The sequence below is a fragment of the Pongo abelii genome, chromosome 5 (genome assembly GCF_028885655.2).
Source record: "Pongo abelii isolate AG06213 chromosome 5, NHGRI_mPonAbe1-v2.0_pri, whole genome shotgun sequence".
In the NCBI taxonomy this organism is placed as follows: Eukaryota; Metazoa; Chordata; class Mammalia; order Primates; family Hominidae; genus Pongo; species Pongo abelii.
The window spans coordinates 26884416-26910720 of record NC_071990.2 but is presented as its reverse complement, the minus strand read 5'-3'; the positions used below and the strand labels follow the sequence as shown (position 1 = coordinate 26910720).

The 26305-nt window shown below is 39.8% G+C and overlaps 2 long non-coding RNA genes and 2 other non-coding genes across 4 annotated transcripts; 3 read left to right on the top strand and 1 right to left on the bottom strand.

The window, feature by feature from the left end:
* Window positions 1-6967: 6967 nt before the first annotated feature.
* TRNAM-CAU (transfer RNA methionine (anticodon CAU)) lies at window positions 6968-7040 on the top strand. Its single transcript has one exon. It is a non-coding gene; the product is annotated as a tRNA-Met (tRNA).
* Window positions 7041-8989: 1949 nt separating this feature from the next.
* Window positions 8990-20818, top strand: LOC129060172 (uncharacterized). Its single transcript, XR_008526657.1, has 4 exons — window positions 8990-9087; window positions 10674-12477; window positions 13734-13935; window positions 18881-20818. It is a non-coding gene; the product is annotated as an uncharacterized LOC129060172 (long non-coding RNA).
* LOC129060168 (uncharacterized) lies at window positions 10480-26281 on the bottom strand. The gene is made up of 3 exons (XR_008526650.1): window positions 25838-26281; window positions 11351-11532; window positions 10480-10699 (listed from the first exon to the last, which is right to left on the bottom strand). It is a non-coding gene; the product is annotated as an uncharacterized LOC129060168 (long non-coding RNA).
* Window positions 10815-10887, top strand: TRNAA-AGC (transfer RNA alanine (anticodon AGC)). Its single transcript has one exon. It is a non-coding gene; the product is annotated as a tRNA-Ala (tRNA).
* Window positions 26282-26305: the final 24 nt, after the last annotated feature.

Here is a 26305-nt window from a genome sequence, read left to right as displayed (position 1 = left end):
ATCTCTATCAAAATCCCAATGACATTTTTCACAGAAATAGAAAAAAAAAACCTTAAAATTCCTATGGAAGCACAAAAGGCCCCAAATAGCCAAAGCAATCTTGAGCAAAAACAAAACTGGAGGCATCTATCTGCTCTTTGACAAACCTGAGAAAAACAAGCAATGGGGAAAGGATTCCCTATTTAATACATGGTGCTGGGAAAACTGGCTAGCCATATGTAGAAAGCTGAAACTGGATCCCTTCCTTACACCTTATGCAAAAATCAATTCAAGATGGATTAAACACTTAAACGTTAGACCTAAAACCATAAAAACCCTAGAAGAAAACCTAGGCATTACCATTCAGGACACAGGCATGGTCAAGGACTTCATGTCTAAAACACCAAAAGCAATGGCAACAAAAGCCAAAATTGACAAATGGGATCTAATTAAACTCAAGAGCTTCTGCACAGCAAAAGAAACTACCGTCAGAGTGAACAGGCAACCTACAAAATGGGAGAAAATTTTCGCAACCTACTCCTCTGACAAAGGGCTAATATCCAGAATCTACAATGAACTCAAACAAATTTACAAGAAAAAGACAAACAACCCCATCAAGAAGTGGGCGAAGGACATGAACAGACACTTCTCAAAAGAAGACATTTATGCAGCCAAAAAACACATGAAAAAATGCTCACCATCACTGGCCATCAGAGAAATGCAAATCAAAACCACAATGAGATACCATCTCACACCAGTTAGAATGGCAATCATTAAAAAATCAGGAAACAACAGGTGCTGGAGAGGATGTGGAGAAATAGGAACACTTTTACACTGTTGGTGGGACTGTAAACTAGTTCAACCATTGTGGAAGTCAGTGTGGCGATTCCTCAGGGATCTAGAACTAGAAATACCATTTGACCCAGCCATCCCATTACTGGGTATATACCCAAAGGAGTATAAATCATGCTGCTATAAAGACACATGCACACGTATGTTTTTTGCAGCACTATTCACAATAGCAAAGACTTGGAACCAACCCAAATGTCCAACAATGATAGACTGGATTAAGAAAATGTGGCACATATACACCATGGAATACTATGCAGCCATAAAAAATGATGAGTTCATGTCCTTTGTAGGGCACATGGAAGAAATTGAAAATCATCATTCTCAGTAAACTATCGCAAGAACAAAAAATCAAACACCGCATATTCTCACTCATAGGTGGGAATTGAACAATGAGAACACATGGACACAGGAAGGGGAACATCACACTCTGGAGACTGTTGTGGGGTGAGGGAAGGGAGGAGGGATAGCATTGGGAGATATACCTAATGCTAGATGACGAGTTAGTGGGTGCAGCACACCAGCACGGCACATGTATACATATGTAACTAACCTGCACATTGTGCACATGTACCCTAAAACTTAAAGTATAATAATAATAAATAAAAAAAATCTGGAGGCATCATACTACCTGACTTTAAAAATATACTACAAATCTATAGTAATCAAAACAGCATAGTACAGGTGGAAAAACAGACATATAAACCAGTGGAACAGAACACAGAGGGCAGAAATAAATCCACACATTTATAGTCGATTAATTTTTGACAAAGGTGCCAAGAACACATAATGAGGAAAGGACAATCTCTTCAATAAATGGTGTTGGGACAACTGGATATCTACATGCAGAAAAATGATAGGAGACCCTTATCTCATACCATATACAAAAATCAACTAAAAATTGATTGAAGACATAAACATAAGATGTGAGACTCTAAAACTTCTAGAAGAAAACATAAGGGGAATGCTCCATAACATTGGTCTGCGCAATGATTTTTTGGATATGAACCCCCCCAAAAGCAAAAAAACAAAAATAGATAAATAAGATTACATTAAACTAAAGAGCTTCCGCACCCCCCCCCCCCCCCCACAAAAAAATCAACAGTGAAGAGACAACCGATAGATTGGGAGAAAATATTTACAAACCATACTTCTGTAAGTGGTTGATATAGAAAATACATCAGGAACTCAACTCAATAGCAAGAAAACAAATAAGCCAATTAAAACATGGAGAAAGGACCTTAATAGACATTTCTGAAAAGAAGACACATTGCCAACAGGCATATGAAAAGTTGCTTAATGTCATTAATCATCAGGGACATGCAAATCAAAACCACACCTGTTAGAATGACTGCTATCAACAAGGCAAAAGATAAAAGGTGTTGGCAAGAATGTGGAGAAAAGAGAATCCTTGTACATTGTTGGTAGGAATGTAAATTAGTGCAGCTGTTTTGTACAGCAGTTCCTCAAAAAACCAAAAAGAGCACTATCATGTGATCCGCAATCCCACTTCTGGGTATATGTTCAAAAATCGGTCTATTGAAGAGATATCTGCACTCTCATGTTCATTGCAGAATTACTCCTAAAGGAGCTGAATCAACCTAAGCGTCTATCAACAGATGAATGGATAAAGAAAATATTACAACTGCACAATGAAATACTATTCAGTCTTTAAAAAAACAGAAATCCTGTCATTTTCGATGTCGATGAACCTGGAGGGCATTGTGTTAAGTGAAATAAGCCAGGCGCAGAAAGACAAATACTGCACGATCTCACTTAAATGTGAAATCTAAAAAAGTCGAACTCATCAAAGCAGAGAGTAGAATGGTAGTTACCAGGGTCTGGGGGAGGAGATGGGAGGTAGGAATGGAATTAGAGAGATGTTTGTCAAAGGACACAAAATTTCACTTAAACAGGAGGAGTAAGTTCAGATCTACTGCGCCGTATGGTGACTACAGTTAATAATAGTGTATTCTATACTTGATAATTGCTAAAAGAGTAGATTTAAGTGTTCCCATCACACACACACACTAAGTAATAGATATGTTAATTAGCTCGAGTTAACCATTCCACAATGTATGCATATATCAAAACATCATGTACATCATAAATATATACATTTTGTATTTGTCAACTAAAAAAATTGTAAAAACAAGTATTTAATGCTCATCTCAAAATATAAAAAGCCTGCGATGCAAAGGGTTTCTGTGGTGTAGTAGTTACCACGCTGGCCTAACACATGGAAGGTCTTCTATTTGAAACTCAACGGAAACAACGGGTTTCTCTGGTCTCTCAGAATCTGACTGGGAGTGGCCGCTTCTTCCCGGGAGTCCAGAGCTGCAAGGAACAAGTGATAATCCCGCCTCTTTTAAAAAAAAGATCGTCATCCTGGGATAGCTGTGCCAAATTAGCAGGCCGCTCCGGGCGGGCGCTCCCCAGCTGGGACGTGTTCTCTTCTCTCCCTGAAAATCCGGAACGTGAGATCTTACAGCACCAGATTTTTCCAGTGTCCACTTTCTCCTGGTTATGTTTTCCCCTCTCCCTCGCAGAGGAATAGCCATCATGCCCTTGCCCTTGGCCATTTTTGAGTAGACTCGCCTTAGGTCGCGTCGTGGTTCCCCATTAATAATCGAGACATTTCCTTTGTTCCAAGCCGCAAGAAATGGTGGGTAATCGCGCACACCTACTCCTGAATAAAGGAAAGGGCAGAAAGTTTTGCAGTAGGTGACGAATGAGCTCAAGTGGTAGAGTACTCGCTTAGCATGTGAGAGGTAGTGGGATCGATGCTGTCACTTGGGGCCGCATGTCCATACAGTACAACGTGGAGAACGGCTTCATTAGTTACCTGTCGAAGAAAACGAGGAAGTACCAGCGATCTTGAATGCTTCACTGGTAAAAGACCTGTGAGCATAAAGAAACAGTGCTAATAATAGCCCCTAAAACGTTCAGTGCACAGTACCCATTTTCTAAGTTGTTTTCTCTTTATTCAGAGGATAGAAGAGATCCCAAGAGGGTGGGACATACCCAATTGTTCCTTTTCTCTCCTTCCTGCAGCTTGACCCAAAATGCAGCACAGCTCTGGAAAGTGCAGGGCAGAGCAGGATCAGTAAAACCCCAGCTTTCTTTCTGGTCAGGGCACTGTAAAGTGGAGTTCCAAGTAACCGGAAAGTCCTGCTGATAGTGTGGAAAGCAAACCCACAAGTGGTTTGTCAACTCACCGAGTGCACCCCTGAGTTGTGAATATGTAGCTGTAAGGAGCAAAACCAAATATAGAAAGCTTATTTTTTCCCAATTTAAAAACCTGTTTTGTGATTCTACTTTAGATATCTTGTATAGGCAAATTCACGTAGACAGAAAGAATAGAGGTTGTTGGGGAGAGGGAAATGTGGAGTTATTGTTTAATGGGTACAGAGTTGCTGTTTGGGATGATGAGAAACTTCTGGAAATGGGTAGTGGTGATAGTTGCTCACGTTGTAAATGTACTTAATGCCACTAAATTGAACACTTAGAACTTTAAATGTAAAATGGGTTGTGTATATTTTACCACAATAAGAAAACACAAACTCTTGTTCATTCTTTAATTTAGCACATAGTCTCATCATCTGTTTTTCTCCACACCAGCTCATCTATTCATCCTTCTATTCATTTGACAAATACTTAGAAATGTCTAGATTTATTGTTCCATTCATCAGACATTAATTCAGGATCGCTTGTGTGCCACACGGTTTCAAGACTTCTCCCTCAAATGTGTACACCAATGTCTTGACAAATACCATAGACCTTTCCTGCACACCCTCTCCAGAATCTTTTTCTTACCTTTCACTCATGTTTCTCTTGCCCATTCTACCACGTTTATGGAGGATGTAGTCTGCACCACAAAGTATAATGGGCACTGGAGCTACGGAAAGACTCATGCTGTTCACTTCAGAAGCTGATGGAACAAATGTGAATAAACCTCAATTCTTTAATCTATTTATAACTTCTTTCCATTTCTCTTCAATTACAGTCTTCCTATTCCCAAGCTCTTTGACATCCAACACTAAACACCTTTTTCTTAAATGTTAATTTGATTATGTAAGCTGTCTGGAATTTTTTCAAGGGTTCTTAAGTCTCAATGTTTTCCCAATCATTATCTCCATGTGCACAGGCATTTCAATCACTACTTCCTTTCATTTTATAAACAGGCACACACACAAGCAGGCACACATGCACTTGTGCACTACACATCCCAAGTGAATAGGCATGTTTCCTCACATAGGAATTCCTACATCTATGCCTATTCCTTCAAACTCATGTGCATTCTTCCTCATCTGCATCCTTCAAGGTTCATATTTATCCTTTTACTACAAGCTGATCTTTTCATCCCCGTGGTTCTTGTCTGTAATACTTTTGTGATTTTTGCTGTTTTCTTATATGATGTGAATATGTGAGTTCTGTATGATGTACCTTAAAAAGACTTGAATATATGTATGTGTATATATATATAAATCTAACACAAATATATCTTATATATCTTATAAATCTAAGATATATACATATCTTAAATATCTTAGATATATCTGTCTTAGATTTAGGAAGTCTGAGGGTTTCCATAGTGTAGAGGTTATCTCACTCACTTGCCTAACACGAGATGAGGCCCTCAGATAGAAAGACAGATGTTATATAAGTATAAAGCGTCTATTCACCGAAGGGACGCAACTGTCCTAAATATGTCTGTTTCTGGCCACAGAGCTTCAAAACTTGTGAACAAAATGGATAAGCCAGAAAGAAAATAGAAAAATCCAATTACAGTTGCAGACATTAACACTCCTCTCTCAGTAATTGATAGATTCAGGAGAAAACAAATCAGCAAACATATTAGAGAATAGAACAACACCATCCACCAATGGATCTAATAGACTTTATAAAGCAAAATCACAATTTATGTAGAAAGATGAGCCAAAAAAAATCAAAGAAAAGCAAGATCATATTATAACTAGGAAATCAAGAATGGTCAGAGTGCAGAAAAGTGACATTATTGAAACTGATATTTCTGAAAGAGTTACTTAAATAGCAGGAAGACTGATAACGGCGAATGTGTAAGTGAATCTTTCCTTGTCCATATTTATCCTGCCTTTTCTTGAGGTCTGGGCTGGCCAAATTTCTCCTGAAATTCCTGGGCCTATTACAGTGTCTGGCACAGAGCATCTCTCCAGCAAATATGTACTGAATGAGTAGAAAGGAACTGACGGATTCAAAAGAGACCTGCAAGAATAATGTTCAGTATTTGGCAAATCACTGAATGTGGTGTTTGAAGGAGGACAATGAGTCAAAGTTGACTTGGAAATCTAGGCCCAGGAGGAGGTTGAGAATTAGATATTTGATATACGAATGAATGGACTACTGTGGAGAAAAACAGGCAGAGAGATAATGAGCAGGAGCAGAGAAAAGACTCACCTTTTGGAATCTAAAATAAATCTGCTTCTCAGTTCAGGCTTTGCCACCTAGCATCTCTGGCACCTTAGAAACAATAATTATCTGAGCCTCCATTACATCTAGAAAGTGCACATTAGGATACATCGTTTTGTTAGCGAAATTCAATTGGACTACATAAACGCAAGAAATCTCGTAGTATACTTAATAGCACACAAGAAAAAACGAAGGGGTAAAAAACAAAGAGGGTACCATTATAAGTATTTTGTGTTTTTTTGTAGCGGCAATGTCTTCAGTCATGTAGATGCAAGTGGAGATATGAAGGAAGACAGTAGTATGATCAAGAGACAGGTTTGATGACTGTTTCTTCATTCATTTATCCAGGTGGTCAGTGAACTATCAGGAACTGAGAACCTCCTGTCTCTTTTCAACAGAGGAGACCATGGAAAGTGTAAGAGTGACTAAGGTTTCTGAGGGAAGGAAAAGGGAAAAAGAGCAGCAAAAGACAGGTACAATTGATCCTGGTAACGCAGAACCCAGACGGTCCTATGAAATACTGGAAAGGCGTAGACTCCCCTGGTCGTGGGTATGGAATCTTCCTAGTGCAGCACTGATTGATACAGAGTAATTTTCAAGTAGGATTGATTGTAGTTTTTGAAAGCTGAAACCGTAAAGCAGGTGGAAAATACACTTCGACAAAGTGGATGTTGCCCAAGTTCAACCGCGAGCCCTCTTAGCGCAGCTGGCAGCGCGTCAGTCTCATAATCTGAAGGTCCTGAGTTCAAACCTCAGAGAAGGCATTACTTTTTGCCGTAGAAGTTGGATACACTAAATAGCGGAACGCAAATGCTATAGCAGATAGGGATTTGAAGACTGACCCAATATTTGTAGAAAATGGAAACATAATTTAAGTTTGCTTGTTTTTTCGACTTTCCAGTGGTTTGAATAAAATGAGTGGTGAAAACAGAAGAGTAGATTACACCAGAATCTACAAGCTATGTCATATAATTGGTCTTTCTAGCTGACACAGGAAGCAGGGGAAATTTCTCTTCCAACCTCCCGCTCTCAGGGTCACCTAACACTAATTATTGGGTGGATGGGTGAAGTCATTTATTCTTTTAATCATCCAACAAATATTTCTTGAACACATATCTTGTTAAGAGACTGTTTGGGGTCAAGAGTGAATACAACGCAAACATTCCTACCTCTGTGAAACTACATCCTAGTTGGGAAGAGTGGGGAGAAAGTGTATACAGCACAAATATTCCTACTATTGCGAAACTACATCATACTTGGGAGGAGTGGGGAGAAACAGACAAGAAACAATAAAAAATATGTAAGAAGTGATTTGACGATGTCTACTGTGAGGGAATCGCTAGCCAGTAAAGGGTTTAAGAATGTGGAGGTGGCACATTCAGCTTTCAGGAGGACAATCAGGGACTCTGTCACCTTGACAACTTTAGCCTCGCCTTCTTCTAGTAATCTTGCCGGAACACTTGTGCCCATGTTTTTCTAACACTGTCATAAGCGTACTTTTACCTACTAAGGCAATTGGGGGTTAGGAGAGCTTTTTGCACGGAAGGCCAGTTGGCTTCGTTAGAAAACTGATGATACATGAGGACTGGGGTTGTCAATCCCTCACATGTTTCTTCATGTGAAAAATGAGGACTGTGGGATTCTCTGGCTGGATCTCAGCACCTAGAGATGGATCTGGGCAATAGGAACTGCTCACTATTAGCTGCTGCTTTGGTTGCCTTCTCCTGTGGAAAGCTGGCCTCTCACACTGAATTCATACCACAGGCACTCATGAGCGTCTTGACTGTATCAATATCTGATGAGAGATTTTAGTGCAGTTCTGTTGTCGTGGCTGATTTGCTCATTTGGTAGCTAGCATCCAGCTTCTTGTGAACATTAAAATAAAATAAAATAAAATAGATTATGGAGGAATAGAATACAGATACATAGTAAGGTATTATTTTCCAGACAAAATGGATTTGGATAAAAGAATCTAATTAAGAATTTGTGCATGGTTCTTTTAAAATTCTTTTGAATTTTTTTTTTTTTGGCCTGTTTTTCAAGTCTCCAATTTTTGTCACCCTTCTCCCATCAGGTCAGAGAGATAGCCAATGGTCAGAAGGAATCGTCCAGCAACTACAACTACCATAGGGCTTTCTCCTGCCTGCAGATGCCTCTTTTTATTCAGCCTTTATGGGAAGTAGCAGCGCCATCCGTTCTCAGAGAGCAAGCTCTGAAGTAGCTGAGCTAACCCCAGTTGCTAATCTGAGCTAACCCCAGTTACCCCAGCGGATTTACAGATTGAGGTTAGAACCCAGCAGGGTTCTCGTCTTGGAAAGAATAGGCTTCCCTCTAAGGTTTCACATAGATACTGGGTGAGGAAAGAGCCCTAAATGGCTTCAGAAATTGAATGCTCTTTGGGTAAAGCAGGAAGCCCTGCTATGGAAGAGCATCATTTGAACATAAATCAGTGTCTCAGTACAAACAGAGTGCTCAGGAGGTCAAGACGGTTAAGCAGAGAGCCTGACCAGAATATCCGTGGTGAAGAGAAACAATCTTGTTGGGAGAAGGATAACCACAATTGGGGACTTAGCATAAAGGCTAAAAATGATTCAAAGAGAATGCAGAAAGAATCAGGCACGAATCTTTACTATATTCTGTTGTGCAAATCTCACCTCGCTATGTGTTTATATTCTATTCCTCCACAATCTTTATTTTATTTTTATGTTCACAGAGACTTGTTGGTGCCAACCAAATGAGCACAACAGCCAGTGACAGCAGAACTGCACTAAAATAGTCCCTCATCAGCTCTTGAGAGCAGATTCCTTAAAGGTGAACAATATTCCACATACAAGGACTTTTCAGCACCATGCATTAAAAATGAAACTGAATGTTTATTATTCTTCATATACATTGGTTGATATGACTTTTCAGCTTCCCTCAGTAACATTATCCAAATTTTGTAGATGACAGTAGCGCTAAGAGGAGTTAAACCATTTTCCTCAAATCACGTAGCTTTAACAGGAAAACCAGATATGAAAAGCAGATTTCTTTCTAAATTAAGAAAAAAAACAAACAAAAAAACTTGAGCTCTTGCTTTACCCTAGCACATAGTCTCGCCATCTGTTTTCTCCACACCAGGTCATTTCTGTAACATTCATTCACATAACAAATACAAATAAATGAGTGGATTCATTCATCAGCTATTAATTCAGAATCTCTTTGTGTTTACCACACTAGGCTCAAGACTTCCCGGTGTCTTTGTCTCCTCTCCCTCAAATCTCTCCACCCAATGTCTTGACAAATACTGTAGATCCTTCCTGCACCATGTCCCCAGAATCTTTTTCTTCCTTTTCATTCACCTCTGTCATCATCCATGCTATGGTGTTTATGGAGGATGTATTCTGCAGCATGAAGTGTGATGGGCACTGGTGCTGCAGAAAGACTCCTGCTGTCCACCTCAGGAGCTGACACGATACATGTGGGTAAACCTCAATCTTTTAATGTCTTTATGACTTCTTTCCCTTTCTCCCCAGTTCCTGTTTTCCCATGTTCAAGCTCTGACATTCAAAACTAAACACCTTTCTCTAACATGTTGTTTTAATTATTTAAGCATTCCGCCTGGGATTTTTTTCAATTACTCTTGGGAGTTTTCATAAAACTCTCCCAACATATCTCCAAGTGGCCAGGCTTTTCAATCACTGCTTCCCTCCATGTGTATTTCACACACACACTCCACTTAAATTGGACAGGTTTATTTCTTTACACAGAAATTCCTACAAACAGCCCGGTTTCCTCCACCACATGTCCACTGCTTCTCTGTATAGCTCAATTTTGATTCTTACACTATGATATTTTACATATTCTTACACTCTGATGTGAACTTGTCTCTTATTCTTTATGGCTCTGCTCTGTAATTTTGTTGTTGTTGTTCTGAGATATAGTTGGACATGTAACTTGTACATGACACACCTTAGCAAGGAGGCAACCCATATCTCAGATGTAAGTGAAAGAAGCACTCTCCAGGGGTTTCCTAGGGGAGTGGTCAGCACACTGGCCTCATTGGTGAAACAGCCTAGTTATGAAAACAGCAGGAGCTTTTTGCCTTCCAGAAACCTGGACCATCTCACAACCCCCAGATAGTCTCAGCTACAAGGAAAAAGTGATAATTCCATCCCACTTTTATAAACACACACACACAACACACACACACACACACATAAAATCATTTAATCATTTTTAATCATTTAATCATTTTTTAAAAATCTGTGACACTTTAGCTGGGCAGGTCTAGGCAGGGCCTCCTTTGCTGGGATGTGCCTTTTTCTGTCCCGGAATACTCTAAACTTGACATTTTGGCAGCACGAGTTTTCCCTTTGTGACTTTCTCATTGTTCCCTTTCTCCTCCTTCTTTGCAGAGAATGAGTAGCCACTGCACCTTGCCCTGGGCCATCAATGAGAAGATCTGCTCTTAGTAGAGCCCTGCTTTCCCGCTGAAGGCCCTGAATTCACCTGTGTTCCAGGACACACACTAAGGATCAGTAAAGCTCCTGCGATGTGGGGAATTAGCTCAAGTGGTAGAGTGCTTGCTTAGCATGCAAGAGGTAGTGGGATCGATGCCCACATTCTCCAAGCTTTATTATTTGGACCTTGGGTCTCCAAACACTCAAGTATCCAAACTCAAGTTAGTGACTGAGAGCAGGATGCTGCTTTAGTTCAAGACATAGAAGCAGCAACAATACAGGGCTGGTGATGGCTCCCTCCTGGCATTCAGTATAGTGTAGATCTACTGTGTAATTCATTCGCTGTTTCTTCAAAGAGCTGTGAAACCAAGGGACATATACAACTGCTCTTTTCTCCCTGTTTTTGCCTGCAGCTTGGTCCTAAACGTCAGACAGTTGTGAAAAGTGCAGGGCAGAGCCACCTGGGTAAATACAGCCTCGGCTTCCCGCTCAGGGGACTGAAACCAGGATGTGTCAAGTAACTAGAATGTGCCTGGACAGATACTGTAGAAAGCAAACCCATAAAGTTGTTCATGAGCTTGTGGACACACCCGCCAGCTGTGAACAAGTGGCTCTAATCCCAAACAACTTACCTACAAAGAGCCTGAGAGCTGAACTGCACAATGGCCCACTTTCCAGTCCTCACTGAAGTTGCACACACTCCGGAAATCTCTGAACAGTAGTGTCGAGGCTTTGCAAATAGAGTTATCTTTGAAACAGTAACACATGGAAGGCTGGTTGGTACTTGGAACTTGAATGCAAGGCAATTTTGTGCCTGCAAAAATAAAAATAGCAATATTATTCTTAAGATTTCAACAAAACACAGTGTCTCATCACATAATCCAAAGAAGTCCAGGTTACAAGCCCCAAAGTATTCAGCATTATGAAAAAAACAGGGAATCTTAATTCACATGGCAAAGAGACTCCTCGAATAACAATACTGAGAGGACACAGATGTCAAAATCATCTGGCGCATACAGAAGCACAGTTACGATAACAATGCTCCTAGAATTAGGGATAACATTTGTGAAGAGAATGGAGAGTTGGAAAGTCTCAGCAAATATCTGGAATATATAAACATCAATTTTAAGCTTAAGAATTAAAAAAAAATGTATTAACCAAAACTCTTAGGGGAAATAAAAAGCTTAACTGCATGATCTCAGTAACAGAATTCAGATGACTAAGAAAAAGTCAACGAACTTGAAAACAGAACAAGAATACCTACATAATCTGAACTATAGAGAGAAAGGAGTAGTTCTGTAAATGAACAGAGGCTCAGGGACAAATAAAAAATAGCAAATCTAACATTCACATTATTGTAATCTGAAAAGAAGAGGACAAAGAGGTCTTTGTGGGATAAAACTTTGAAGAATTAATGGCTGAAAACGTATCAAATTTGTCAAAAGATATAAACCAGGGTTTTAAAGTTCAGCAAAGGTCAAGCAGGATAAACCCAAAGAAACCCATTTCAAGACATATCATAATCAAACTGCTGAAAACGAGGAAAGTACAAAACAATCTTGAAAGCAGTCAAAGGAAAATGAAAAAGAAACTACCATATGAATGAGTGTAGATTTCTCATCAGGAACCATAGCGGCCAGAAAAAAATGTCATAATATTCAATAAGTAACAAAAGAAAAAGACCTATCAACCCAGAATGCTATGTGGAGCAAAAGTATCTTTCAGACATAAAGGGAAATAAATGCATTCTCATTGGAAGGTAAGTCAATACATTCTCATTCTTAGCAAGAATGCTGGAAAAGAACTAGCAAAGATTTGAGATAAGAAAAGTGATACCAGAAGGAAACTTAGAACATCATCAATGAAGGAACAAAAGCAGAAATAGAAAATGTCTGGGTAGACATAACAGACTATTATTCTTCCCTTGAGTTCCTTAAGGTATGTTTGATGATCGAAAGCCAAAATTGTAACTTTATCAGAAGCAGTTGTCATTGTATCTAGATGTACTACATAGATAAGATAAAAGGGTAAGTGTAATGGGCCTAACTCTTGATGAAGTTTCTATATTCAACTTGAATGGCAAAATATTGATTCTAAGTATACTGTGAAAAGTTACGTATGTATATGGCAATCCCTAGACCACTTACTAACCAGATTGAAATAAACCAAAACAAGATAGAAAGAGGAACATAGAAGAATTAAAACAAAGGGAACAAAGGTTAATAAATTATTAAATAGTAGATCTATCTAAAAACTTGTCTATATTAACATTACATGTCAATGATCTAAATCGTTAATTAAAAACTAGAGATCATAAGAATGTATTGAAAGTAAATATGCTGACTCTCAGAAAGCCACCTGCAATACACTTGTAGACAAGAATAAAAGTTATATAGCAGATTGAAGGAAAAGAGTGGAAAAGATACCTCATGCAAGCATTAATCAAAGACAGCTGTGGTGTATACATTAAAATCAGACAAAGTAGATTTGACAGCAGAGAAACTTTTCAGGAATAATGAAGGCTGCTAAATAATTACGATTGTCCATTCTCCAGGGAATACTGTTCCAAATGTATATGAGGACACAGATTTTCAAAACTCATAAACAAAATTAGATAAGCCAGGTAAAAATAGAAATATCCAATTTTAGTTGAAGACACTAAAACTCCTCTCTCAGTCGTTGGTAGACTTAGTAGACAACAAATCAGCCAACATATTGGAGAACTGAACCACACCATCCACCAATGGATCTAATCAACTTCATAACGCAGAATAAAAATTTAGCCAGAAAGCAAAGACAAAAATTAAAAGAAAAGTAAGATCATGTTATAACCAGGAAATTAAGAGTGGTCCAGCATATAGAAGGGTGCTATTATTGAAAGAGTTTGAAATAGTGACTTAGTTATTTTGAAACAGTCTTGAAGGCATTATTTAGCTGGAAATGACAGAAAGACTGAAAATGATGAATCTGGAGGTGGATCTTCCCTCATCTATATTTATCTTGTCTTCTTTTGAGGTCTAGGGTGTCTATACTTCCTCTGAATTACCTGATCCTACTACAGTGTCCGGCACAGAGCATCTCCCCAGTGAATATGTACTAAATGAGTGGAAAGTAATTGATAGATTCAAAAGAGTTTTGCAAGAATAATGTTCATTATTTGGCAAATCATTGAATGTGGTGTTTGATGGAAGACAATGAATCAAAGTTGACTCGAAAGGTAAGCCCAAGGCCATACGTTGTGGCTCATTTCTGTAATCCCAGCACTTTGGGAGGCCGAGGTGGGCAGATCCCTTGTCGCCAGGAGTTTGAGACCAGCCTGGGCAACCCAGTGAAATCCCGTCTCTACAAAAACAACAAAAATTAGCCAGGTGTGGTGGTATGCATCTGTAGTTCCAGCTACTCAGGAGGCTGAGGTGGGAGGATCGCTGGAACCTGGGAGGCAGAGGTTGCAGTGAACAGAGATCACACCAGTGCCCTGGCAGTAAAGTGATACCTTGTCTAAAATAAAATAAAATAAAATAAAATAAAATATAAAAGTTAAGCCCAGGCCGGGTGCAGTGGCTCGAACGTGTAATCCCAGCACTTTGGGAGACCAAGGCAGGTGGATCACCTGAGGTCAGGAGATTGAGACCAGCCTGGCCAACATGGTGGAACCCTGTCTCTACTAAAAACTCAAAAATTAGCAGGGCACCTGTAGTCCTAGCTACTCGGGAGGCTGAGGCAGAAGAATCACTTGAACCCACGAGGCAGAGGTCGCAGTGAGCCAAGATTGCACCACTACACTGCAGCCTGGGCAACAGAGTGAGACTCCAACTCAAAAAAAGTTTTAAAAAAAATTTAAAAAAAGTTAAGCCCAAAAGTTAAGTAAAGAGGAGGTCTGGAATTAGATATTTGGTGTATGAATGAATGAGCTAAAGTGCAAAAGAATGGGCAGAATAACTGTGAGCTGGAGCAGAGGGAAAAAAATCACATGTAAAATCTAAAAATATCTGCTTCTCAATTCGGGCTTTCCCACTTAGCAGCTTTGGCACCTTAAAAAAACAAAACAAAACAAAACAAAAAAACACTTGGCCGGGCGCGGTGGCTCACGCCTGTAATCCCAGCACTTTGAGAGGCCGAGGTGGGCGGATCAGGAGGTCAAGAGATAGAGACCATCCTGGCTAACACGGTGAAACCCCGTCTCTACTGAAAAAATACAAAAAAATTAGCCGGGCGTGGTGGCGGGCGCCTGTAGTCCCAGCTACTCGGGAGGCTGAGGCGGGAGAATGGCCTGAACCTGGGAGGCAGAGCTTGCAGTGAGCCCAGATCGGGCCACTGCACTCCAGCCTGGGCGACAGAGTGAGACTCCGTCTCACAAAACAAACAGACAACAAACAACAACAAAAACTCACTTAGCTTATTTGATTCTCTATTACTTCTAAAAAGTGCATACTAAGGCATAATTTTGTTGGCAAAAGTCAATCAGACTACATTAAGTAAACTCCCTAAGTCTCCTAGTATAATTCATGGCACAAAAATATGAGGGAAAAACAGGGAGGATATGATTATAAGTTCAGTTTGTGTTTTTTGTTGAGTGAATGTCTCCAGTCCTATAGATGCAAGTGTAGATAGTAAGAGTAGTATGAACGGGAGACACCGTGGAAGGCTATTTCTTCCTTCATTCATTCAGTTGGTCACTCAATGAACTATCATGAATTGAGCACCGCCTCTGTTTCTTATCAACAAAGGAGACTACGGAAAGGAAGAGTGACTAAGATCTCTGAAGAAGGGAAAAGCTAGATGACTGGGCCACAAGAGGAAAAAAAGCAGCAAGATAGGTACTTTTGTTTCTGGTCCCTCAAGCCAGAAGGCCCTATCATTATGTGAATACTGGAAACGGGTGGACTCCACCCGTCCTGAGTGGGGAATTCTTCCAGTGCAGCACTGGCTGATAAGGAGTGATTTCCAAGCAGCATTGATTGTGTTCTTTAAAAGCTAGGAATTGATAAAGCAGCGTGGGAAATGAGATTTGATAATCTGGATCTCAGCTCTTAGGAACAGTTGCTCTCTTAGAGCAGCAGGCCGCCTGCCAATCTCATATTCTGAAGGTCCTGAGTTTGAACATCAGACAAGGCACAGCTTATGCCGCTATTTCCATTAAGGGAAATGAAATAGGTGCGATAAATAATGGAACACAAATGCTATGAGATAATGATTTCAAGACAGACCAAATATTAGCTTAAAATTCAAAAGTGAGCTTTCTTTTCTTTCCTTCTTTCTTTCTTTCTTTCCCTCTTTCTTTCTTTCCCTCTTTCTTTCTTTCTTTCTTTCTTTCTTTCTTTCTTTCTTCCTTCCTTCCTTCCTTTCCTTTCCTTTCTCTTTCTGTCTTTATTTATTTTTTCCTTCTTTTGGCTTCTCAGTCGCTCGGTGAAGGCATATAAATTACACAAGAAACTGCAAGCTATGTCATATGTCTACCTCTCTAGCTGACAGGGGAAGCAGGGGAAATTTCTCTTCCAATTGCCTGCTCTGAAGGTCATCCAGCCATAATTATGGGTTGGGGTGGGTGAAGTCTTTCATTCTTTTAATCATCCGACAGATAGTTCTCAACACATATCTTGTTAAGAGACTGTTTTGGGTATAGCAATTCACAGTGAATAAAATACGGATATTCTCGCCTTTGTGATACTATGTCAATAGTGGGGGGAGTGGGAAGAAACAGACAGGAAGCAAAAAAGAAAAATAAACAAGAAGTCATGTGATGTTATCTACTGGGAGGGACTCATTAGGCAGTAAAGCACTCAGCAGTGTGGAGGTGACACATTCACTTTTCAGGAGAAGAATCAGGGAAGTTGTCACCTTGAAGATATCATTTAGCTTCCCTTTCTTCCAATAGTCTTTCTTTACATGGGAAATGAGGACTCTGGGATTCTCTGGCTGGATCTCAGCACCTAGAGATGGATCTGGGCAATAGGAACTGCTCAGTAAGCATTACCTACTGCTTTGGTTGCCTTCTCCCTGGCCTCTTGGATTGAGCTTGCATCATACGTGTTCAGTAGGAGCTTGCTTAGTGGATTCACAGGTTGAGGTTAGAACCCACCAGGATTCTCTTCCTGGAAAGAACAGGCTTCCCTCTAAGGTTTCATATAGACCCCGGGTGAGGAAAGAGCCCTAAATGGCTTGAAAAATTAAATGCTCTTTGGGCAAAGCAAGAAGCACCACTATGGAAGGGCATCATTTGGGCATATATCAGGGTCTCAGTACAAAGATGAGTGCTCATGTGGTCAAGATGGTTAAGCAGAGAATCTGACCCGAATGTTCACGGTGCAAAGAAATAATCTTGTTGGGAGAAGGATCACAACAATTGGGGAATCAGAATACAGGCTAAATGAGATTCAAAAATAATACAACAAGAATCAGGCACAAATCCTTTACTACTACATTCTTTTGTACAAATCCATTTTGCCTAGAAAATCATACCTTACTATGCATCCCTATTGTGTTTCTCCACCATCTATTTTACTTTTTAAACTTTATTTCATTTTTATCATCACAGAAGCTTGTTGCTACAAAATAAATGAGCAAATCAGCCAATGGCAACAAAACTGCACTGATATCTCTCCTTAGACCTTGAGAGCATTTTCCTTAAAGGTGAACAATACTCCACGTTTGAGAATTTTTCAGCTCTATGTGCTAGAAAGTATACTGACTGTTTATTAATTTTTATGTAAGTTGGTTGATACAGTTTTTCAGCTTCTCCAAGTATTATTACCCTAGTGTTACAGATGACACTGAAGCTCAGAGCAGTTAAACCATTTTCCTTAGATCACATAACTTTAAAGAGGGAAACCAGATATGAAAAGCAGATTTCTTTCTCAATGAAAAAATCACAAGCTCTTGCTTTAGTCTAGCACATAGTCTTATCATCTGTTTTCTTCACACCAGCTCACTAATGTAACATTCATTCATTTACCAAATACAGATAAATGAGTGGATTTATTCTTGCATCGATCAGATATGAATTCAAAATCTCTTCTGTGTCTGCCACACTGGGCTCAAGACTTGCCAGTGCCTTTGTCTCCTCTCCCTCAAATCTCTCCACCCAATGTCTTGACAAATACTGTAGATCCTTCCTGCATAAACTCTGCAGAATCTTTTTCTTCTGTTTTACTCACCTCCCTCTTTATCCGTGCTATGGTGTTCATGGAGGATGTTTTCTTCACCATGAAGTGTGAAGGGGATTGAAGCTGCAGAAAGACTCATGCTGTTCACCTCAGGAACTGACACAGTCAATGTGGATAAATCTCAATCCTTTAATATCTTTATGACTTCTTTCTCTTTCTCCCCAGATCCAGTTTTTCCATTTTCAAGTTCTTTGACATTTGAAACTAAAAACCTTTCCCTAAAATGCTGCTTTTCTACCCGGAATTTTTTCAATGAGTCTTTAGCTTTCATAATATTCTCCCAACATATCTCCAAGCATCCAGGCTTTTCAATCACTACTTCCCTCCGTATATATTTTACACACACACACACACACACACACACACACACACACACACGCACTCCACTTAAATTGAACAGGCATATTTCTTTACACAGGAATTCCTACAAACTTTCCACCCTATACCTACCCAAGGTTTTCTCCACCTTATGTCCACTCTTTCTCTGCATTGCTGAATGTATATTTTTTTATTCTTTCACTCTGATATGATCTTGGTCTCTTATTCTTTATGCCTCTTATCTGCATTTTTTTGTTATTATTGTTCTGCCATGCAGTTGGATATGTAACTTTTACATGACACACCTTAGCAAGAAGACAACACATGTCTCAGATGTAAGTAAGAAAAACACTCTCCAGGGATTTCCTAGTGTAGTGCTCAGCACACTGGCCTCATTCCTGAAAGTCCCTCGGTGTGAAAAAAGCAGGAGCTCTTTGCCTTCCAGAAATCTGCACCATCCCACAGCCTCAGCTACAGGAAACAAGTGGCAACGCCATCCCTTTTCTTTTAAAAAAATCGTTTAAGCATCCTGAGATATCTGTGACACATTAGCTGGGCAGGGTCCTTCCGTGGGTCATGTCATTTTCCGTCTCGGAATGTGTGAAACTTGACATTTTGGCAACACCAGAGTTTTCCCTTTGTGACTTTCTCCTTGTTCCCTTTTCTCCTCCTTCCTCACAGAGAATAAGTACCCACTGAACTCTTGCCCTGGGCCATCAATGAGAAGATCTGTTCTTGGTGGAGCCCTGCTTTCGCGGTGAAGGCCTTGAAGTCGCGTGTGTTCTAGACTGCCCACTAAGGATGAAAAAAGATGCTGTGAGATGAAGAAGTAGCTCAAGTGGTCGAGTGCTCGCTTAGCATGTGAGAGGTAGTGGGATTGATGCCCACATTCTCCAGGTTTCACTAGTCGGACCTCAGGTCTTCAGGTTACAGTGGAAAAAAATATGTATTAGACACTGATCTCAGAAAACAATATGTTAGACACTGATCTCAGTAGCAGCCAGGACACTTCTTTGGCTCATTATGTAAGGGCAGCAACAATACGGGCTTGACTAAGATTCTACTGGTGTGTGGTATAGTATAGATCTATCGATGTGTAATTAGTTTTCTGTTTCTTTGAGGAGCTGTGATACAAAGGGACATATCCAGTTGCGCTTATTCGCCCTGTTTCCTCCTGCAGCTTGGTCCTAAATGCAGCATAATTATGGAAAGTGCAGGGCAGAGCCACTCAGGTAAATACAGCCCCAGCTTTCTGATCAGGAGACCAAAACTAGGAGTTGCCAAGTAACCAGGAAAGACACTGTGGAGAGCAAACCTGTCAAGTTGTATGTGAACTCCTGGATGCGCCTGTGAGCTGTGAATAAGTGGCTCTGATCAAAGACAACTTATCTAAAAAGAGTCTGAGAATCGAACTAAGTGATAGCCTACTTTCCAGTCCTCACTGGCCACTGGGTTGCACACACTCCAGAGTCTCTGAATAGCAGTGTTAAGGCTCTGAAAATAGACTTGACTTTGAAACTACAACACACAAGGCTGGCTGGTTATTGGAACTTGAACACAAGGCAATCATGTGCCTGCAAAAACAAAAATAGCAATATTATCCTTAAGATTTCAACAAGACACAGTGTCTCATCACATAATGCAAAGTACAACCCCAAAATATTCAGCATATGAAGAACCAGGACAATCTTAATTCACTTGGCAAAGAGAATCCTGGAATAACAATACTGAGAAGACACAGATGTTACAATCATCTGACACATACTTTTAAACAGTTATTATAACAATGCTCCATGAATGAAGGGATAACACTCTTGAAGTGAATGGAAAGTTGGGAAGTCTTAGCAAGTATCTGGAAGCTCTAAACACTGATTTTAAACTTAAAAATTAAAAAATGTATTCATCGAAACTATTAGGAGAAAAAAGCTTCAATGGGTTATTTCAATAACAAAATTGAGACACTCAGAATAAAGTCAATGAACTCGAAAACAGAACAAAAATACCAACCTAACCTGAACAATAGAGAAAAAGGAGTGTTTTTGCAAATGAACAGAGCCTCCGCGACAAACAGAAAAATAAGAAAAATCTAACACATCATTGTGATCCTGCAGGAAGAAGAGAAAGAGGTCCCCCAGAAAGAAAACTTTGAAGAATTAATGGCTGAAAACATATCAAATTTATCAAAAGACTTTAGAAGTTCAATAAATGTCAAGCAGGTTAAACCCAAAGAAATCCATACCCAGACACATCATAATCAAACTGCTGAAAACTAAGGAAAACCATAAAAATCTTGAAGGCAGCCAGATGAAAATAAAAGGGAAACTGCCACTTGAATGACTGTGGACTTCTCATCAGAAACCATAGGGGCCCAAGAGGAACATTTACTAAATACCAAAAGAAAAGACCTGTCAACCCAGAATGCTATGTGGAGCAAAAATATCTTTCAGACTAAAGGTAAATAAATACATTCTCACAGGAAGGTAAACTGAGAGAATTCATTGCTAGTAGAACTGCTGGACAAGAATTAGCAAAGATTTAAGATGAGAAAAATGATACCAGAAGGAAACACGACACCATCAGTGCAGGAACGAAAGCAGAAATAGAAAATGTCTGGGTAGACATTACAGACTATTATTCTTCTCTTGAGTTCCTTAAGGTATGTTCATGATTGAAAGCAAAAGTTGTAACTTTATCTGATGCAGTTGTCATTGTATCTAGATGTACTACATACATAACATAAAAGGGTAAAGGTAAAGGGCCTAACTGCTGACGAAGTTTCTATATTCAACTTGAATGGTAAAATATTGATTCTACGTATACTGTGAAAGGTTATATATGTATATGGTGATCCCTAGACCACTTAGGAACCAGATTTAAATAAACCAAAATAAACTAGGAAGAAGAACATGGAAGAATTAAGACAAGAGGAACAAATGATTAATAAATTATTAAAAAGTAGATCTATCGGCTGGGCCCGGGGTCTCACGCCTGTAATCCCAGCACTTTGGGAGGTCGAGGCGGGTGGATCACCTGAGGTCAGGAGTTTGAGACCAGCCTGGCCAGCATGGTGAAACCCTGTCTCTACCAAAAATACAAAAAATTAGCCAGGCTTGGAGCCGGGTGCCTGTAATCCGGGCTACTTGGGAGGCTGAGACAGGAGAATCACTTGAACCTGGGAGGCAGAGGTTGCAGTGAGGGGAGATTGCACCATTGCACTCCAGCCTGGGTGACAAGAGCAAGACTCCATCTCAAAAAGAAAAACAATAGATCTATCTAAAAACTTATTTATAAAAACATTAAATGTAAATGATCTAAAACAATGAATTGAAAACCGGAAATTGTCAGAATGTATTATAAATGAATATGCTGACTATAGGAAAGTCACTAGTAATATACTTATATGTGAGATTAAAAGTTATATAGCATATTGAAAGTAAAGAATGGGAAAAGATATGTCATTTGGGCATTACTCAAAGAAAGCTGTGGTGGATATATTCAAATCAGACAAACCAGATTTTAAATTGTAGAAAACTTCCAGGGATAAAGGGGGCTGTTACATAATTAGAGGTGTCAACACACCAGAGAAATAATGTCCCAAATGCATATAAGGACACAGGGCTTCAAAACTCATAAGCAAAATTGGATAATCCAGATAAAAATAGAAAAATCCAATTACATTTGCAGACGTTAACACTCCCCTCTCAGTAACTGATAGATCCAGTAGACAATAAATCAGTAAACACATTTGAGAACTGAACAACATCCATACAGCAACGGATCTAATCAATCAACTTTCTAAAGCAAAATCACAATTTGGGTAGAAAGAAGAGAAAAAAATTAAAAGAAAAACAAGATCGTGTTATCACTAGGAAATCAGGAATGTTCAGAGTGCAAAAGAGTGATATATTGAAACTGACATTTTTGAAAGGGTTATTTAGCTGTAAATGACATGACACGGAGACTGAAATTGTAAAACTGGACGTGGATCTTCCCTTCTCCATATTTGTCCTGCCTTCTCCTGAGGTCTGGGCTGCTTGAATCTTTAGAATCTCCTGAACTTACTACAGTGTCTGGCACAGAGCATCTTCCCTGTGAATGTGTACTGAATCAGTGGAAAGGAATTGACAGATTCAAAAGTGTTGTGCAGGAATAATGTTTACTATTTGACAAATCACTGGATGTGGTGTTTGAAGGAGAAAAATGTGTCAAAAGTTGACTTGGAAACAAAGCCCAAAAGGTAAGTGAAGGGGATTTGGGGAATGAGATATTTGGTGTGTGAATGAATGGGGTGCTGTGGAGAGGAGTAGGGAGTAAGATTGTGAACTGGAGCAGAGAAAGAATCACGTTTTAAAATCTAGAACATCTTCTCAGTTCAAGCTTTGAGACTTAGCAGCTCTGGCACCTTGGAAACAAAACGAAACTTATCTGAGGTTCCATTACTTCTAGAAAGTGCAGATTAGGACACATAGTTTTGTTGGTGAAACTCTATTGGACTATATGAAGTAAATTCAATAAATCTCTTAGTATAATTAATGGCATACAAGATTTGCTTTACGCTTTTTGTAGCAGGATTGTCTCCAGTCATGTAGATGCAAGTGGAGACAGAGAGTAAGACACAGTAGTATGGACAGGAGACACCTTTAAAGACTATTTTTTCATTCCTTCATTCGTTCAGTTGGTCAGTCTGTGAACTATTATGGACTGAACATGTCCTGTGTGTCTTTTCAAAAAAGGAGACCATAGGAGGTGTAAGAGTGACTAAGATCTCTGAAGGAGGGAGAAGTCAGATCACTGGGCCACAAGAGGGAAAAAGTCAGCAAAACAGGTACAATTGTTCTTGGCCTCTTGCCTCAAGATGGTCGTCTCGTTAGGTGAATACTAGAAATGGGTAGATTCCACCCGTCCTGAGGATACAATTCTTTGGGTGCACGACTGGCTGATAAAGAGTGATTTCCAAGCACCGTTGATTGTGTTCTTTGAAAGTTAGGAACTGATAAAGCAGCAGTGCTTGGGAAAATAGCATGGGGGATGTCAACTCTTGGGTGATAACTGCCCTCTTTCTGCAGCAGGCCACACATCAATCTCATAATCTGAAGGTTTTGAGTTTGAACATCAGAGAGGATACAGTTTTTGCTGCTATTTCAGTTGAGGGAAACAAAATGGGTGCACTAAATAATGAAATGCAAATGCTATGAGATAACAATTTGAAGACTGACTCAACATTAGCTTAGAATGGAAAAGTGATTTAGGTTTTTTGTTTTTTCTTGTTTTTTTTTTTTTTTTTTGGCTTATCAGTGGTTTGAGTAAAATGAGTGGCAAAGGGATACAGATTACAGAAGAAACTGCAAGCTATATCATATAGTTGGTCTTTCTCACTAGCTGATGGAAGAAATGGGAAATTTTTCGTCGAGCTTCCTGCTCTCAAGGTTACCCAATTGTAATTATGAGGTGACTGGGTGAAATCATTTATTCTTTTATCCTACATGTATTTCTGGAGCACATATCTTGTTAAGAGACTGTTCGGGGTACAGCCGTTCAACAGTGAAAAAACACATATATTCTTCACCTTTATGAAACTACTTTCTAGTTGATAGGGGTAAGGAGAAACAGATCAGAAGCAAACAAGAAAAATACATAAGATGTTATGTGACAATGTCTACTGGGAAGGAATCCATAGGCAGTAAGGGACTTGGGAGTGTGGAGATGGCCCGTTCAGAAGCTTTTAGGAGTGGAATCTGAGAAGTTGTCACCTTGAAGACATCCTTTACCCACCTTCCACCACCTCCCCACTCCCCACTCCTGCTCCTTCCTTCAATCATCTTTCTTCACGTGGGAAATGAGGACTGTGGGATTCTCTGGCTGGATCCCAGCACCTAGAGAGGGATCTGATCAATAAGAACTGCTCAGTAAGCATTACCTATTGCTTTGGTTGCCTTCCCCCTGCGGAGTGCTGACCTCTTGGACTGAGCTTGCAACATAGGTGTTCAGTAGGAGCTTGCTTAGTGGATTTACACGTCGAGGTTAGAACCCACCAGGATTCTTTTCCTGGAAAGAACAGGCTTCCCTCTAAGGTTTCACATAGACCCTGGGTGAGGAAAGAGCTCTAAATTGCTTGAAAAATTGATTGCTCTTTGGGCAAAACAAGAAACCTTCCTATGGAAGGGCATCATTGGGGCATATATCGGGGTCTCAGTACAAAGATGAGTGCTCAAGAGGTCAAGATGCTTAAGCAGAGAATCTGACCAGAATGTTCGTGGTACAGAGAAACAGTCTTGTTGGGAGAAGGATGACGATTGAGGCCTTGGAATATAAGCTAAATAAGCTTCAAAGGGAATACAAAAAAAGAATCAGGCACAAATCCTTTACTACATTCTTTTGCACAACTCAATTTTTGCCTAGAAAATCATACCTTACTATGCATCCCTATTGTGTTCTTCCACCATCTATTTTATTTTTTTAAGCGTTGTTTCATTTTTATGTTCACAGAAGCTTGTTGCTACAACTAAATGAGCAAAACAGCCAGTAGCAACAGAAATGCGTTAATGTCTCTCCTCAGACCTTGAAAGCATTTTCCTTAAAGGTGAACAATATTCCACATACAAGGAGGATTTCAGCACTATGTGCTAGAAATTATACTGAATGTTTCTTAATTTTTACGTAAGTCGGTCAATATAGTTTTTCAGCTTCCCCAAGTATTATTACCTCAGTGTTATAAATGACACTGAAGCAAAGGGCATATCACTCTCTTTATTCTGTGTATGTATGTCTGCTTACAGCTAAGGATTTCCTAAATTAAAGTTTTGTAAACATTAGTTCTATATCATTCTGATCACTTGAATTTTGAAAATGTCAAAACCAATCACATTAATGTAATAGAAAATACAGGTTTGAGGTGCATTGGCTCACTGTTTTATTTACTATGGATCAGTGGAGTAGAAATTCCCATCGCGGAAGAGGGTTCATTCCTGTCTCTCAGCCTCAGCAAAGTTAAACATTGCAGACCTTTCCTGACTTTGGATCTATTGCGCATGCTCTGTCCTTTACCACTATCCAATCCTAGGGGCATATAGAGCCACTCAGAGCCTTAGAGGTACGTTCAGTGAAATGGAACCAATCAGCAGATAGTGTAGCCTATTGTTCATCTGACCAAAATGCACGATGTTGAGATAGCATGGATTCTACAGACCCGTGAAGCCCATTTGGACCACAAGACACTCTTTCTTTCCATCATGCCTGCACACCTATCCTTCACTCTTCATTGGCTCATGCAGACTTTTAAAAGTATTTAGCAATAAGCATCCTACCCCCAAGAAGCTTATGATCTCATGGAGAAGATGGCCAAGCAACAGACAATCCCAACATGGTGAATGCCGCTGAAACAAATGTGTACCTGGATCTCCGTGAGTGCTAGGAGGAAAGCAACCCAAACTCAGAAAACTAGGAGAGGTGTCAGGGAAGACATTTTCCAGAAGATGGTTTCGTGTCTAACAGAGCCGTGAGACGAGCAAAGAGGAGATGAAAGGCTCAGCGTTCTATGGGGACATTTCCTTAAGTCCAGTATCTCTAGAGTTGAGTGTGAGAAGCTAAAAGAGAGGGAATAGAAACGAAAAATGGGAATTCTTGAGAGGCTTTACTTACCCTGCACAAGCCAAGCACAGGTCTGCGGGAAGTAAGCAGATGCACAGTTAGGAAAGCCCATGTCAGGAGTTAGTCACGACAGAGAAAGATTTGCATACTTTGGAAATCGTAAAAGAATGAAAAGCCCAGGTCCTTATTTCCGTGTTTTCGCCTCTGTTTTTCACATTCCTCCCGGATTTCAATTTCCTTCTGGAATCTCAGCTCTTTTCATCATCTGCTCTTGCAGGAACACTAAACTGCAAACGCAACCTTACGATTCAGCGGACTACGTCCCATGAAGATTACTGGGTACATATACATTTACTTTCGTGTTCCCTTGTGACTTTCTGTATCACTGCACACAGTTGTTACTGTGAAACAAGCATTAAAAGTCTGGGTAGATTACTGGGTTCATACACATTTACTTTCTTGTTCTCTTGGGAGTTTTGATATGGCTGCACCAATTGTTGTTGTGAAATAAACGTTAGA